This window comes from Mytilus trossulus, chromosome 7 (genome assembly GCF_036588685.1).
Source record: "Mytilus trossulus isolate FHL-02 chromosome 7, PNRI_Mtr1.1.1.hap1, whole genome shotgun sequence".
In the NCBI taxonomy this organism is placed as follows: domain Eukaryota; kingdom Metazoa; phylum Mollusca; class Bivalvia; order Mytilida; family Mytilidae; genus Mytilus; species Mytilus trossulus.
In genome coordinates this window covers 20,970,763-20,989,054 of record NC_086379.1, presented here as the reverse complement: position 1 = coordinate 20,989,054, position 18,292 = coordinate 20,970,763, and the positions used below count along the sequence as shown (strand labels likewise).

Below are 18,292 nucleotides of genomic sequence, written 5' to 3'. Positions count from 1 at the left end.
CTCCTAAACTGAGATTGCTGTGATGTCTGTTGCCTGACAGTCTATTTGTTTTATTTGCTGGAGTTGTGAGACATTATACCACATTGCATATAGAAAATCACTCAAATCCCAACCCATCAAACAAGTTTATGTTTCAAAATCAAATTATATCTATTTCAAGTAGTTCAATCATACATCATGCAATTTTTCATTCAGTTTACTTCACAAATATGTAACTTTCATTTACATACAATCCACCTAAAAATTACATATGAGGAGGCCTGAACATCAATATCACTTAACCTCATCATTAGTTTTGACAGAAGATGATTTATAGTGCGGTGACAGAAGTGTAAAAAGTCATCTAGATCGTGAGTTTAATCTCCCCAAATAACACACGGCTAAAAATGGTCTTAACTTAAAGACAAATATGTCTTCTTTAGTTTTTGCTCTGTCGTCAGAACTTCGTACGGTCACATTTTTCTAAAAAGTCTTTTTAATGACTAGTTGTATATTGGAGAGTTTCAACCCCCTTTTTTCAAAATGAAAAATTGTGTATTTTTGCTTACATTTAACTGAAATAGTTTTTCCTGAAGCTATTTTCATATATCAAAATATTCTGTTTAGTATTTCATTTTCTTATAATCTATAAAATTTGTGAAGTTTAGACTGTTAAAAATTGAGGTAATTTTAATTGCAAATTCAGAAACAAACTTTATTTTCTTATTCATAGTAGTCATAAAAAGTATCCCATAATATTTTTAGCATATAGTATTTCATAAAACTAATCAGTGATAAAAATTTTGGAACCAAAATATGAAAAAACCCTTAAGAAATCAATGGAAAAAGAATGAAATAAAAAACTTCAATTTCAACACGGAACTTAATCACTTGCCTTCCGTCACATGTTGTGTATTTGTCAATAATTTACTCTCAACTGATATATGATATTACTACCTTTTCGCTATTATATACACATATTTGCACTGATATATGCTACATTCTTTGTTTGTATGTGTTTATATTCAATGTTTTTTTGTTATAAAACATTAAATATACTTTGTCAGAAAAGTCTTATTTTAAAATCAAAATAATTGACGGATAGTTTCAGTAAATATTCCGTGATATGTCAAGTCCGTTGCAACTTGCTCCATTAAGTCCAAAAAAAAGACAAAAGTTGTTAATGTTTTTGCAGTGCTTAATATGCAAAGAAAAGAAAAAATAGACTGAAATTTTGAGTCAATTTACCAGTAAAGGAAAGTCGATTTTTGTACCTGCATTGAATAAAAGATTAGATGAGGTGAACATCAAGATGTTTCATGCTAAAGCTGTTGATTTACAGAAGTCCTTGCAGGCTGTTTATCATTGTTAATGCTACAAAAGTTACACAAGTAAACATATTTGTTCCCCCTTTTAGAACGAGGAAGCTTCTAATCTGATATTTAATGACGACATACAATTATCGGACTGTTGTTCCTCAGTTTCGGGTATGTGTACGCGTTCTAGAATCAGTCGTTCAACTGGAGGGCTTGTATATTTTGTTGCAACAAAACATTTTGGAAAGACCAAAAACTATTCAAGAATCAGATAAGCGTATTAAGAATGTTTTAACCGTGTCAGATAAAGTTAAAGTTGAAATAGTTTCCCGTCCATCTTTTAAACTTCAAGCACTCTGTCATTTTGGTTGCATTAAAAATTATTTTCTAAAAACGAAAAAAAAGCAGATATCTCAGATCAGGATACTGCTTCTACTAATTTTATTTTGGCTATTGACAACGATTTAATGGTCATTCCTCATGACACCAGTACTAAATAAATATACTACTTAGTAGTAGATCTTTTCTTCCAGCTGATTCTAATTTAAAATATTTTACTTGTAAAATGCAGTCTAAACTCATTGATTTCTATAGAAATTCAGTTGTCAAACAACTTCTACAAGTTCAAGGCAAATATAACAATATTTTGTAGCAAAATAGCTTTTTGAGATGCCATATCAGCTGCTAGTCAATTGAAAACTGACCTCAAAATTGTAATGTCAAATGTAATAGACACAAATAATGGACATATATGTCATTCCGCTGCAAGTATTTAATAGAAAAGACATCTCTACAAACTCTACAGAAGTATATCCAACTTCAGAAGAATTGTCTCTTTCTTCTTCAATTCAGTCAATGCCTTCGTCTTTATTGCAATTCATTTTATGGTAACTCGATGAAACTGCATAGCCAAGACTATTCTCAGGAAATGGCATCACAGAAATTGCGTAGTTGCGTCAACCGTTTGTGTGGCCATTTTTTTTACTCCTTTTCATTAAAGATTGGCTTTACAAAAGTACCATAAGTTAGGTTCGAAACACCTGGTTGAAATAGTGAATGCCAATGAATGTTATGCTTCTTAGTAGAGTGCGACGCTATCTAATTTGTTGCCAACCAGGAAATTGAGCGAAATCAAGATAGTGTGTACGTCTCATGCATAATTTTTCCCCATCATCTTTGCAGACAAGCATATGGATGTCATTATACCCCCATTTTAGATCTCTGTTAAATTTTGGATGAATTGAAAGGGATGGTTTGAAGCTGGTATTTCTTTTGGAACACATGTCTTCGGACTTCCTACAATACCTTGTCTGTACTTGTAAAGAATAACTCAAAATAAGGTGTTTGCTTTGAGCAGAACCTTTCATGTGCATACCTATGGCCATGAGTGAAATGTATAGAAATATTAAAAACATGTCTTGTGACGGTTGGTGAAAATGAAAATGATGGAGATAACGGTTGATTAGGTATAGAGCATGTTGAACTGATACACACGGTTCCAGCCCCCTGGTTTGGGGAGTGTTGGCGTGCCCCTAAAAAAGTCCAACCCCGCCACATTCTGTTTGTGTCTGTTTCAAGTCACGAGACGGTAATGCAGTGTTTGTCGTATGTTTCTATATACTACTTTTTGTTTGTTTCTTATTCATTTTGTACATTAATCAGGTCAAGAGATTTTTCGTTTGTTTTACAACACTCATTTCGTGGATTGAAGACTACCCTCATGAAAATATTTTTCTGAATTTTTTCTGAACTGGATGCTGAAATTTTACTGAACACATTTAGTAAACCCTTCTCTGAAAAATGCCTGAATTTGGCACGTTCCAGCAAGTTTTCAGCACATTTTCAGTAAAAATTCAGCAGTACGTTTTCAGTAAGTATTCAGCATTAATGCTGAATTTTTCTGAACACCTTGCTGAATTTTACAGAATCTATTAAAAATCTTTTGCTTAAAAATGTCTGAATTTGGCACATTCCAGCACATTTTCAGCAAATGTTCAGTAACAATTCAGCAAGTCATTTTCAGTAACTATTCAGCAATATTCAGAAATAATTCAGCATTAATTCTGAATTTTTCTGAACACCTTTCTGAAATATTCAGAACCTATAAAAAACCTTTTGCTTAAAGATGGCTGAATTTGGGACATTCCAGCAAGTTTTCAGCAAACTTTCAGTTACAATTCAGCAAGACATTTTTGACAGTAAATATTCAGAAATAATTAGCATTAATTCTGAATCTTTCTGAACAACTTGCTGAAATATTCAGAACCTCTTAAACACCATTTTCTAAAAAAAAACCCAGCTATAACACGTTCCAGTGGGTTTTCAGCAAATTTTCGGTTAAAGTTCATCTAAGACTCTTTTAAGGTAAACTTTTCAGCATTTCTTTCTAAAATGTTCAACAAACAAAACTATATTTAAGCAAAAATTCACTAAAAATTTGAATTAATCAATACTCAGCCAATATTCAGTCTTCAGCTATTGTTCAGACCATTTTCAGTTATAATTCAGGAAAGGTTCAGATGATTTTCAGTTATAATTCAGGAAAGTTTCCATTGGTATTTAGACAATTTGAGCTTTTTAATATTCTGTCTGAAAGACACTTTTTATCCAAAACAAATAAACATTATTTAAGAAATACAATGGTGTCATATGTGAAGTAGAATTATTAGTTGTGTCTTTGTCTTTTTTATTATTTCTTTTTATTTTGTGTCTCATATAGTTGCAATCAGATCAGTCAAGCCTTTTACAACTGATGATTTTATCTATGAATTGTTTGCTCAGCATCAATCATGCCACATCTAATTATTTTTATATTTTGTATAATAAACATATAATTGTCCCAAGTGAAAGCTTCCATGCTGCTGTTGATACTTGGGCCAAGTATTGTACACCGTTAGGTTACCACACGAAAGGAGCACTACAGTAAATCTACACGTAATCTCACGTCTTTCACTTGAAACATTTCGTATCTATAACAGTAATATTAACAATATATGCGGCTTGTTCTATTTTCCAACTAATAAAAGAAATCTTTTGGACTCTTTCCTGTCCTTCAACCCTTTGAAATTTTCTTATGTTAATAGGGAAAATCATCAATCCAATTTCAACGTCCTGATAATTATTTCAAATAATGTGAATCATGAATTATTCATGAACTTTTAATTCTGTTAATTCAGAATCATTTGTATATTAAATAAAAATCAGATTAAAATATATATGTAAACTTCTCTTTTTTTCTGTATAAATCAAAATTGAAGTTTCAGAGCTTCAAACTTAGATCAGTTCAATTTCTGCTTGAATTTCAAAAAGTTTCTGTGGAAGATGCAGGACTTTCACCTGCAAGAAAATACAATCCACAAAGAATCCCATGTCTTACTTATTTTCTAATTCAATATAAATTATGATTTTTTTAAAATGCCATTTTTTAAATTGATTGATTTGATATCATGAAAGGAAAAAAAATTAGAAGGGAAGAGAAAAAAGTATAAACATTTCAAGGATTTTCTTCATTTTTAATTATTTTCTGGTGTTGACTTAATTTCTCAAAAATGGTATTTATAGATTGTCTCAATAAACTTAATCTTTAAATTAGATTTAAAATTAGCAATAAACATTTCAGTTCAAACTGTAAAATACTTATCTGATAAATATAGCTATCATTTCACAAATCGTATTTAGGGCGCCTAAAAGTTTTTTGTTGACGTAATTTATTATGCGTTTCCGGTTCAGAAAGGTTTCACTTATTAAACTGGTATCTACTTTCTACGAACATAGTGTAGTAGCCAGCAGGGGATCAGCTTAGATCATGAAAACGTTTTAACTCCCTATATAACTGACTGTACTATCAATGCTTGTAAATAACACTGTATTAGTTTACAACAACAACGATTGACTTATCTGATATTTTTCTTAGTTCTTTTTTTATGCCGAAATACAATTAAGTAAGGCATATTGAAGAACTTGGAGAGAGATTCAGAAAACTTCTTCTACAGATAAAATTAACACTGGCAGTGCACCCGCAAAAAACGGATAGGCTATCGAACAAATAGCAAATAATTTCAACGTAAGTTCCCTTTTCAATTTTTAAATTTTTATTAATACTTCGACACCAAGACACATGGCAAGACCTCCAGTGTCAATATTTTAATATAACATAGGACCTTGGTTACCTCTCAGACTCAAGTCTTCATATAAATGAATTCTAGACATTCCGGCACCTTGTCAAATCGGCACTGTTATAGACAGTTCGGCACCAAGTCAAATCGGACCTGGTTAATTCGCCCCCAAAATGAACAGATTATGTTTTGCAAGTTGGGGAATCATGACTTTTAAAGAAAGGAAATTTATTACAGAAACAACAAACTTGTTATAAATTGTAATTGAGTCAATGATATAAGTTCTTCAGTTTTTAATGTAACATTATTAATAGAGTACTCATGACTTTAAACAGAAAGCCAGCTTATTTAATTGTTTACTGTAGATTTCACAGGTACCTGGGGACATGATTACATTTGGGTGTCCCTGAGTGGGAGAATCCTTAATGACACACACCCCCTTTTTTTGGTGCATGTAGTTAATGATTTTGAGATTTTTTATTTGTTTATATAACATGTATAATCTATTTTCACTTCGAATATATTTTGATTTTACTGATTGGCTAATATCTCAAAAAGATACGACCCAAATTTTTAAACTTTCCCTTAAAAATCATATGTCACAATGCTTATGTTATAACTTATATCAATAACTCTGCTCTGAAATGAATTGTTTAGGTTGTTAATGCCAATTGACTTCAGATCAAGTCATGTAACATGTGTAATTAAAAAAACAACTTCAGTTTGGTGGTCTTTGGTGTACATGTATTCTGCTCTAATCTGATATAAAAGTTTTTAAAATATTTTTTTTGCCCCACCTACGATAGTAGAGGCCTGTGGCATTATGTTTTCTGGTCTGTGGGTCTGTTCATCTGTCTGTTTGTCCCTCCATTCATCTGTCTGTCCCTCTTCAGGTTAAAGTTTTTGTTCAATGTAGTTTTTTATTAAGACTTGAAGTCCAAGCAACTTGAAACTTAGTATACACTAGAACACACCCGTGATATCGGGGGTCCGTGACTGAATTAAAGTATACAACTATGCGCAAGCCTTATTTTAGTATTAGTATTGTCATCTGATAAATCTTTCTGTTTGAACCCGTCGAACTGGAACTTATTAATTTTTGGTAATATTAATTATTTGGAAAACAAAAGGTCCTGGAATGGAGTATTTTTTAATCATCAGCATTGTCCTATATAAGTTATAAATAAACTTTGATTCAATGTTTTACGTCATGCCCGCTAACAAATTGAAAACTGTACCTATACGCCTTATTTTTAGTCCAGATTTACAATAGGTAACAATTTGACAATTTAGTAGTGTCAATCCTGTGATAATGACTCGTGTATATAGCATATTTATTCTGAATACACCGTTTGTTGGTGCGCTTGTCAGATGTGGAACTTACAGATAAGGTAATAGGTAACAGGAGAATATACTATTGGTATCGGTATCAGACTCGACCCGGAACTTCTTAATTATTGGCAATATTATTTACGTGGAAAACAAAAGGGCCTGGAGTGGTGTAATTTTTAATCTACACCTTTGTACTATATTAGTTCTATATAAAGTTGAATTCTTTGATTCGTCGTTTTTACGTGATGACGGCTGACAAATTTGACCTCGTAATTTTAGTATTATAGATGTTCCTAATGATCTAATGCCAAAATAGAGTTTTACCTCAATTTCAAGGTCCACTAAATGTAGAATATGATAGTGTGAGTGGGGCATCTGTGTACTGTGGACACATTCTTGTTTGTATAATTTTCAGAAGATTTTCAGTATTCTGTCTGAACAGTTCAGCATCTGGCTAATCTGTTCATATAAGCTCTTAGAACTGTTCTGAACAGTTCAGCTTTCTATCATTTCAGAAAGTTTTTTTTAGCTGTTTTGAACAATTCAACACTGTCTGAATAGTTCAACACATTTTCAGATGTCTTTCTGAAAAATTAAGCAAGTATTAATTCTGTTCAGAATGATTTCAGTATTGTTTCTGAACATTTCAGGATCTTAAAAATCTGTTCAGAAAGTTTTCAGGGCTGTTCTGAAAAATTCAGCACTGTTCAAAGATATCAAAAAGTTTTCAGCATAGTTTCAGATGTTTGTCTGAGGAGTTCAGAAATAACTGAACAGTTCAGATTATTTTCAGCTTCAGTTCAGCGATGTCTGAATTTTTCAGCACAGTCTGAACTTTTCAGAAAATGTTACAGCACTTTTTCAGCAAATCTGAACATTCCAGTAATTTTTCAGTATTTGTTCAGAATTTGGAAAAAGTGCTTCAGCACTTTTTCAGATCCCAAAATTTGGTTCAGCATGCATTCAGCTAGGGTCCAGAACCTATTCAGCAAAACTCAGCAAAAATTCAGACATTTTATTTCATGAGGGTATGCAGTATACATTTTACTCATTGTTTAAGCCCGTACGGGACGTATTGGTAATTTATGTCTCATTTGGAGGGTTTCCTCATTTGCAATCATATCACATCTTTTTTTTATATGGAATACTTTTGAAGTTTGTGGTACGTTGCAAGGAAAAAAGGGGGTATATAGGTACAAAACATATAGTGTAATAGATATAAACCAGAGTAAAATACGCAACAACAGATTATACTATATGGAAGCAGTAATAATTGTGAAAAAAGACGAAAGCAATGAATAATCTATAATAAAACCTGAAGTATCCGCAATTCAATTTGAGGTCAAATTTGACTGTAGTGTTCTATTGCTTTGAGTTGATACCTCACCTAAAATGATAGTTTAAAAAATAATTTTAAAGTATTGTCCTGCATGCCACTTGATTTTTACCTAACATTGAATTTTTTCAAAAGGTTAAGGTGCTCTAAACATTTTACAGGTTGAAAACTTAATTTTTGAAGTTTTGTTTATAAAATGTCGTTATAGGATTTTTTGGATAAAATAAATCTTAATAATTAAGGTTTATGTATAATAACAGACATTAATAAAGCCAAAAAAAGCATCGTTTGTATTTATGTAGAGTGTAGAAAAAGAAAAAAATGTCAAAATTGAAACCCTCCCAAATTTTCACAGATTTTCACATATGACCTTTGACCTGAATTTTAAAAAATTGTGACCATAATAAGTCCTGACGACAGGCATATTATTATAGTACACGATTTCCTCTTTCAAATGATATATTATATAGGTGTGTGTTCAGTGGGGAGATTAAATTAAAAAAAATCTACCTTCAGTCACCGCACTATTAGTAATAAAAGTAGTTGATGTAGTACAGTAACTATTAAAGATCAAGTTTGAGCTAGAGTTATTTCCCTTGTGAAGCAATTCTTTTTCAGTTACATATTGTTGATGAATAAGTGACTTTTCAGTTTTGTCCTTGAATGTCATAATTTCTTTTAAAACTGAGATAATTGACTGAACTGATTTTCAGTTTTTGCTTACATATCTGTATGTAGTGACAGTATTTTAAATAGGAAAAGTTAACTTGTTGAGTAGTAGAATAAATATCTTGACGCTCTTCTGTTTGTCCGAGATTAAGGAATATAATTGAGACCTCCAGTTTCATTTATATACAAATAAATTTCAAGAGAAAATACTTTAAAATTGAGCATTTTTAAATCCAATATATATGTAGATACCTTGACACAAAATAGATCACGGTCCTGTTGTAAATTACTAGAAAAACTTTGACAATACGAATTTATATTGACGTTTTATTTCATCAATAAATAATACCGTGTGATATTTACTTAGAACATGAGATGTTATAGTCAAAATGATTGTTTGTTTACAAGGCAAACACACAGTTAAATTTATTGGTGATTTGAATGGTGTTAGCTGTTGACAAGGGAGCTTCATGATGACTTGAAGTAGCCACTTTAAAAGCTTTGTAGTGATAAAATATAGATATTAGAAGTTACTTTGATAACAGATGAATTTCACGATCTTGAGAAGTAATAAAATTTTTGTAAGAATTCACGCTGGGGTTTAAGGGCATTACACTGTAATAATGTACAAAGTTCAATAGAGAGATGATTATTAATAAAGATATCGGTACAATTATTATATTAATAATTTCTACCTATTTTAGGAATTTCATACCTTTTCTATATTATTTTGGTAACCCTAATATGTTTAATGACACCATTAATAATTACTAATATATTATTGCCAGTATAAGCTCCGTGCTTCTGTCCTTAATACAATTACTCTGTTAACAAAGGTATAAAAAATCCTATGTTAATAAATTAGAAATCTATTTGGTAGATAATTGTCACATAGGCATCACACTGTGGATCAACCAATTTTTGGAAATTCATTATACCTGTTCTGTTTTGTTTATAATTACTTATATATTATTGCCAGTATTGCTCAGTGCTTCTGTCCTTAATACAATAAGTTAACTAAGTAATCAAGAAGATCTCTGTGACATTTTAACACCAGAGCATCATTTGGAAGTCCTTAACGAAGTATAATCCTTCCTAAAATACTGTAAACTGTAAATAGTACTTTTCAATTCAAAATATAAAGTTATATATTCTAATTTTGTGATTTCAAAACTTATAATTGTACATAATATATGCATTTTGTCTTTTGTCAATCTCCTATAGGAGGAAATAAAGAATGATTATGAGGATATTATTGCCAGCATAAGCTTAGTTTTTCTGTCCTTAATATAATAAAGCTTCTAACATAAAGGTGTAAAAATCCTATGTAAATAAATTGGAAAATATTTGGTTGATAGTGGTGTTCTCAGTTGTCAACTAGTTGAACATCACATTTGATTAAAATCTTTAAATTGATATAAAAATGAAAGCTAGTTCATAGATTCCTTTATGCACATGAGTATTTTGGTTTTAAATTTAGTTTCTGCATTTTGTTTATTTTCTACATGAAATGTTTCTTAACTTGATTTTAATTGCTATATATATATGTATTTAATTCACATCTTGTATGGTTTTATGAATATCAATATATATCATTAAAATGACATTTTCTTTAACATATTTCCAATTTTCAAACAAAGAAAACATAGAATGTAATCAGGCAAGATAATAAGAAGATTTGGTTTAATTTGAACATGCATTTTACACTTGATTTGAGGAAGATGTTGATAAAAGATCTACAGTTGACATTTTAAATATCGCTTGGAATTTTTAAAAAAATAAGCTTTTCATTGAAAATTTAATGTATTCTTTTTCTTTTTGCATGCATGCAATTGTTGATCATTATGAAAGTCTTAAGACAATTTTTTGTGCAATTCATATAACTTTTAAAAAAAAAGTATAGTGTCACTTAAATTTAAATGTTTTCTTTTCCTTTTCGTATGGATGCAGTTGTTGATCATTAAAATAATTTTTAGATAATTTGAACACAATTCATAAGACTTGAAAAAATTAAATTTAATGTCACTTGAAATTAAATGTTTTCTTTTTGCTTGCATGCAATTGATGATAATTAATGTTTTTTGACAATTTTTTGTACAATTTAATCTGACAAGTTATTCTATTCAAAATTTTATAGTATGACATTAGTTTTTGGTTATTTCATGATAGTGCTGAATTGGATTTTTTAAGTTAATTTTTAAATTTCATTTTTTTACGATGTGGATCTGTAATCTTGTATTGATATTTTCTTTGGCATTAAATTAATCTCTTTAGATGGAACTAATGAAATAGTTCAGATATCATATTACAATACAGACTATTAGCAGAAATGATTCTCTTTATGGAGAGCAACAAAACCATTTTAATAGCATCTAATGAGTTTTTGTCATTAATTACGGGTTTGGCTTTTCGGTCATTATGTATTTTGAATTAAACATTTAATACTTGAATTGGTAAAATAAGATCATCGTTGTTCAGCTTTGTGATGTGTTAAATGGGGAGAGTTTATTAACATGGGTCTTTTAGTGTAAGTATTAAAATTGATTGTTCAGAAAATGTTTGTCATTTAATCAGTTCAGCAAGGTTAAAATTATACATTAACATCACAATAAACTCATAAATACCAGGATTAAAACTTTTTACGCTAGATACACCGCTTTTTCTCTCCAAGAGACGCATCAGTGAAACTCAAATCAAAAATGTAAAAAACTTGTAGAGCTTTGAGGACCCAAAATTGGAAAAGGTTTAGCCAAACTTTAGTCCAGTAGTGACAGCAAAGGCAATTCTGAAAAATATGACAAAATTTTAAACTATCATGAAATGGAATTTTTTTAATGCACAATATTTATATATTAGCTTGACTTGCATATTATTAGAACACCAAAAATGATATTAATACTTTCATATCTGAATTTGCAATGATTATTAGTAATAATCTTTTATTACGCATTTAACTGTTTAATTGAAATGGTTTTATTATTAAAATAAGTATTACGTTTCTCACCTGAGGGCAGAAATATTGTATGCAAATTGTGTTAATTGGACATTAATTAAGTCATATCTAGCAGCAGTTTTTCTCACTTTTTCCTTTGAAGTAATAGGATATTGTTAGATCAATATTTAATTACATGTAGTTATTAATTCAAGTACGTGCTAATACACTTCCATGCATTAATTCAAACCACAAAAACATATTACAAATTTAATTGTGTCCAACTACATGCAGTTTTTAAATGATAAATAAGGAGTAACAAATTTGCCCATTTACTGTATTTCCGAGTGAGAATTCTGATTATTGTAGTTTAGAGGTAAGTCCTAAAAATTTACTTCAAAAGTTCACCCAAATTAAAAAAAAAAAAAACTAAAAATTTATAAACTGTTTTCCAGATAAAATTGACAAGCTCAGAAACTGGATTCCCTATTATGATCTCATTCCACAATGCCAATAAATAGACTGAAATTAGGGAGAAATAATACATAAAAATAAAAAATAAAATTGTTTTTGCCAGACAATATCTTTTTTGTAATGTCCTATATGGGTGATCATGTAACTTTTTGAATTTAGGGTGTTTAGGTCAAAGTTGAAAGTCACAACTGTAAACAGAAGACTGAATTTAAAAAAAAAGGGATATGGGTAACTTTTTATCTTCACCACCTTTAAGACAAGATTGAATGTACCCCGTGGAACATGGCTGAGTGGTCCAAGAAGTTTTACTCCTGTATACTAGCCTGTCAACTCCTAGGTTGTGAGTTCAGGCGCTCTTGCTTCCCCCATCAACAATAACTGACCACAAAGTAAAACCACAATAGTTTTGAAGTGGCATTTAACACTAAATAATCAAGAAAGAAAAGAATGCTCAGTCATGCATTGATTTTTGTAACAAAATTCCAGGTCAACATGCTTATGACTGAAAATGGCTAAAGGGGATAACATTTTCTTGAAGTTAAGTTTAAATGGTAGTTTTGTTTTAAACCAATGTGAAACTAAAACATCATGCACATGTCAATGATAAAGTGAATTATTTAAAATATAAACAAAACATATTTCATGGTTCATTTAACATGGTATTATGATCATGCAAAAAGGTCATTGTGTCCTAAGGTCACATATTCTTGTTAAACCAATTACCAAATAAAATATCCACTCATACAGATTTGATAGGACAATTTTAATACTTGTTATAACATTTTTTTCTTTGGTAATTTAAATTAGAGACAGTTAAAAGTGTAATTCTATAAAAATCTCTTAAAATATCTTCAGATTTTGAAGTATCATTTTACAATAGTTTGAAGTTGGTCATTAAACATAATTATTGTATAAAGATTAAAGGTATTTTGAGGGTAATTTTGACACTTTAATAGATTTTCTATTTTCTTGTATGAGTTGATGTTGGGGGTATTTTGTAAACCACCTATTTTGATTAAATATGACATTGAAAGTAATTTAGCAGTATATGATTAAAGACAACTAAGAACTGAGAGCAGAATAAAAAAGGAAAAAACCAATTTTCCTCTTTTTTCACTCTTAATTCTGACAAGTGCAATTAGAGGCCAAATTCGGACCAGAACGTAATCAATTTATTCTATAACCCATGTATTAGAGAAAAAATCATGAAAAACAAAGACAATTCTGTTATATTAGTATTTATTTGTTACATTTCAAAATAAATTTATACTGAAATCTACACTTAGCTGTCATTTTTAGTCAATTCTCTGTAAAGGATTCAACATAGAATAAATTTATTCTAAATGCATGGTGCTTTCTGTATATGATCATTAATAAAATAAATTTATTATATAGAGCCATAATATCTATTATTAGTTCGAGAAAATCATAGAATAAATTTATTCTACATTCAATGTCTTTTATGATTATAACAATATTTAAAATAAATTTATTTTGAAAGTCCAATTATCTGTATGGTGAGGCTGAGACACACAATACATTTATTCTACATTAAATGCGATTTTGGATTATAATAAAATATAAAATAAATTTATTTTGAAGTAAAGTTATCTGTATGGTGAGGCTGTGACAGAATAAATTAATTCTAGTTTCAATGCGATTTCGGATTATAATAAAATATAAAATAAATTTATTTTAAGTAAAGTTCTCTGTATGGTGAGGCTGAGACACAGAATAAATTTATTCTACATTCAATATGAATTTTGTTCTATATAAAAATAATATTAAAAGTATTACATGATACAAAATTAAAATAATTTAAAAGAAAATTCCAATGGTCTTATTTATTATAGACAAACTGAGAGACAACTTGAAGCTTCGTTATAATGCATCTGGTACTAATCGTTTAGTAATCTGATCTTTTAGTGACATGCAGATCTGTAGTTGGAATTATTCATCTTCAAACTCTTCTTAACTTTTCGAACAATCATCTTTGTAAATGTAATATTCCCAAATTCATGTTTCCATTATTCCGTTCAACCAAAGCTATCTGTAAGATTAAATAAAAAGATGCAGTTCATAAAAAAAAAATGTGTCTATGGGCTACAAATGATCCTGCTCGTACATTTTGTAAATTTGCACGTGTCAACTTCCACATTCAGATACATGCACAGGATTCAAGTAGTTAAGACAGTTTTGTGATTTTAACATTTGGTTGAGGCAAACTTAAGTTAGAGAACAGAAACACCCAGCATTTTTTATGGTTATAAATGGGCATAACTGAAGATGGTAAAAGTCTTGCAACATCTTACATTAATCTTATCAAAAACGAACTGTAACTTGTAAAGTAAGCAAATGTTTCAGAGAGATGTACAAGGGCTGAAGGAGCAGCCGGATCTGATCGCAGTATAAATAAGATGTGCAAATGATTGTACATCTGAACATCACATATCAGGCCCTCGCTCTAAAATTCATAATATATTCCTTTTCATAGAGTAACCGATACATTGCACGCTTTCTTAAAATAATGAATTTTAATTCACTAATAACAATTCCGACCGAACTACAATTATCAAAATATATGTATGAATTATATTTAAATTAGCACTTTCAAAACCTTTAGCAATGAGATAAAAAAGAACACTTTTTATAAAACAACAATCATGAATCTTAATTTCAGCATTCTAAGATACTTCTTTTTTTTTTTTTACCTCTAAAGATTTTCCTCAAAATGTATCCTGCACTAATGTTCTCTGTGGTTGTAGTTACTTCTGCCATTTTGTCTGCCTTCTAAACTTTTGTGTTTCTTTAAAAAAAATACTTTTGATAGAAGTGTCTGGTGACCTATAAAGTACAGTGAATTATATTTTGACTGAAATGGTCATGTTATCCATGAAGATGCAGACTTTTTGTCAGTTATTCTGTGTGCCAAATAGATTGCATAAGAGTGCGAGTACAGTTCTTTAGGTACTTATGAAAATGTCCAAAACTTGCTCGTTTATTCGTTTTCCGCAATGGTGCGTTATTTTTTCATAGGCTAATGAGTATAAATATCCTTTGGATTCAGTGGCGGATCCAGTAAGGGTTCTGTGCTTTGAACACCCTTTTTTTTACGATCATTGGTTTTATATTGGAACAAATGTTTAGAACCCTCTTTTAAAAATGACTGGTCCGCCCCTGGGTATCTTTCACTTTTTGCTAAAATAATAGGTACATTTTCCATCTTTCTATGCAACAATTTCATAGCTAGTGTGTCCTAACAGCTGTTCTAAGACTAAGCGTAAAGAAAGTTAACTTTTTAATTTTTTAAATGTTTAAAGATTACTTCAACTTTCACCAGTAGGAAATAATAATGAGATTACCGATTAGAAACATTATTAATATCATAATAATAAAACTTAAGATAAAAAATAATATTTATCTAGTAATTTTACGTTCAAACTTATGTTCGCATGTTTTCAGATACCATCTCCAATAAAAAAAAAAATCACATCATGAAAAAATTAACTTGTTATGTGTTCCTCTTCTACTAGCTTCAAAATGTATCCAAATCAAGAATGTGGAACATACTCTATCTGACATAATCATTTGGTAACTGATGCAATTAGTGTCTCGAGCTCTTTTATGCCCGTCTTGAACATAAAAAAAACTAAATATAAAATAAACAACTCTGCTAATGCTCAGGTTGGTTGTCATATTATGCAACATAGTTAATAATATAGAAACCAATGGGGAAAACAAAGAACTTCTTTTGTTATACAAAACACTGTCAAAAACCCAAACATACTATCCACACTGATTTGTGTCCACACTTGTAGTATATAAATTTATCTTTGTGATATAACAAATTGTCAGAGTAGTAAAGTCAAATTTAGTTATAGCTTTGCTTCATGATACACCTCTTTCTTTAATGATATGATTATCGTTATCATAATCAGTTTTGGAGTTCCATAAATGTTTTATTTCAAATTGTACTTGTTTATTATGGAGTGATCGATATTATTCTAATGCAGTGCTATCGTAAAAAAATATGCAAATTGATTCGCAGATGCGGATCGATCGAGGATTTGAAAAGGGGCATAAGCAGAGACTTATTAAACGTCTAGTATGCATTGAGCATATATGTTGGGTATCCATGAGGGAACCCCAGTATCCTTGACCCCCACCCCTCACCCCACTTCTAGTAAACTGAGAAAAACTAACCTCCAATTTCTTGAACTGTGATGAATGTTTCATAAACGAAACTGGAAAACTATCCCGTCTAGGTTTAACTTGTCTTTTCTCCTTTTGATGTCCACTGTCTGTCATCTTCATTGCACGTACATAGAGAGAAATATCAAGTGATCATATTTAAAAAATATACAAAATTACAGATCAGTGTCATTTAAATGGTCCGCCGTTCCATCTATAGCTTCGCACCGTCAGTGTAGCGATAAGTGAACACAACAGGGGTCCAGTGTAAGTGTCCTACGTCTTGTCATTAATTATCTTGTGATTCCATTTGAAGACTTCTCGGCATGTGGTAACACTAGGGGGCCTTCAACCAACGTACGCGTGCATTACATAAATTTGATAAGGCTTTTAAGCCGCGTTTGTTGTAATTAGTAATAATTATTTTACAACTTCTGATAGATATGCAGCACTTGTTTGCTAACATAAATTTAACAAATCGAAGGTTGTAAATTATTTGAATGTCATTTCATTGAGGTTATTAATGTATGGTCATTTTATATCTTTCAAATAAAATAATATGTTAAACAAAAATGGACAACTACAATTTTTTTTATAATGGTCTGGATGGATGGTCCATCGATTTTGTATTCTTTTAATTTTTTAAATATTTTTTCTATTCTTTATAATTTTGCTCATTACTCTCTATTTGATTATTCTTTTATTTTCTATTCATTATATATTTTTTTGTATATGCTATATGTTTTGTCCTTTATTCTGCGTTTCCCAGTCGCGTGATTTGATATTCTGTCAACTCCAACAAGACCCTCAAGTATTATTACCGATAAAATAGGCGTTTGATAATGTGTATCATTTTGTCTTATCCTTTCTTTTATTTGTTTTAAAAGATTGGAAAGTAGGTATATATATATGTATGGGTGCTGCTGATTTTATGGACACTTAAGGGTGACTTGAGAATAGAATTGTCTTCATCCGCCAAAAAAGAAAAAATGTAAAACCCGTATAAAAAGTTTACCGAACTTCATCCTGGGGCCTGTTTATCGAAAATATCCTAAGTTCCGTCCTAAGAATTTCGGATTTAGGATAAAGTTAGGACTGACTTAGGACACGTCTCAACATGCACATCGAAGCTATCTTAGGAATATCTTAGCTAGGACGTCCTACACGATGTATTGGCGGAAAAGAAAATACAATAAGTCAAATACATTCATTTTTTAAAGCTGGGCCAACCCGCGGAACCCCTACTCCGGATCGGCCACTGGATAACGGGGGGGGGGGGGGGGGGAATCGAGAGTTAGAATCCCCCCTTTTTTTTTTATAATAGAAACATATGACTGGGATAAAAAAAAAAAATTCTTTCAGCAAAGGAGTAATTGAAGGAATTTTTAAATTTAAAATAAATGCTTAATTTTTTTTGGCTATTGGAATTTCTTTAGATGTTTTTTTTTTAATATCTTGAAACAATTTGTAGTGAACACTAAGTAATTTCTTGTGTTCATGCTATTTAAAGAATAATCAATTTCTATTGTTACGAATAACAATGGACTTTGTTTGCGGGATGTAGAAGCAGGGGTTTCCAGAAACCCCGCTTGTCACAGCCTGTGGTCAAAATCCATTGTTATTCATAACAATAGATCTATTCAATATTACACGTGTTTCAAAAATAGAAACTATGAAGTATAACAATAGAGCTGTGGTGTAAATAATAAATCCACAGCGTGTATCTTAATATATTTGTCAGTACATGGATAACCCGAATAATCCAGTCGTTATATTACGATCACTTCGATCACTCCATTAACCATTTTCTCGAGAAAAGTAGTGAATAGGGGCGCTGAATTATTAGAGTTAGTACATGGAGGAAAGATATTCAAAGATTAGGAGCGACGATTCAATATCCATTTGTGTATTGTATTTGTCGTGGTTGAAACGGCACCAGGAACATATC

The 18,292-nt window shown here is 30.5% G+C and overlaps 1 protein-coding gene and 1 long non-coding RNA gene across 2 annotated transcripts in view; one reads left to right on the top strand and one right to left on the bottom strand.

Moving 5' to 3' along the window:
• The window catches only part of LOC134724773 (ankyrin repeat and fibronectin type-III domain-containing protein 1-like), a 196,959-nt gene that overhangs the window by 173 nt on the left and 178,494 nt on the right, over window positions 1–18,292 (top strand). The window lies entirely within an intron of this gene.
• Window positions 13,773–16,492, bottom strand: LOC134726890 (uncharacterized). Its single transcript, XR_010108667.1, has 3 exons — window positions 16,357–16,492; window positions 14,865–14,997; window positions 13,773–14,203 (listed from the first exon to the last, which is right to left on the bottom strand). It is a non-coding gene; the product is annotated as an uncharacterized LOC134726890 (long non-coding RNA).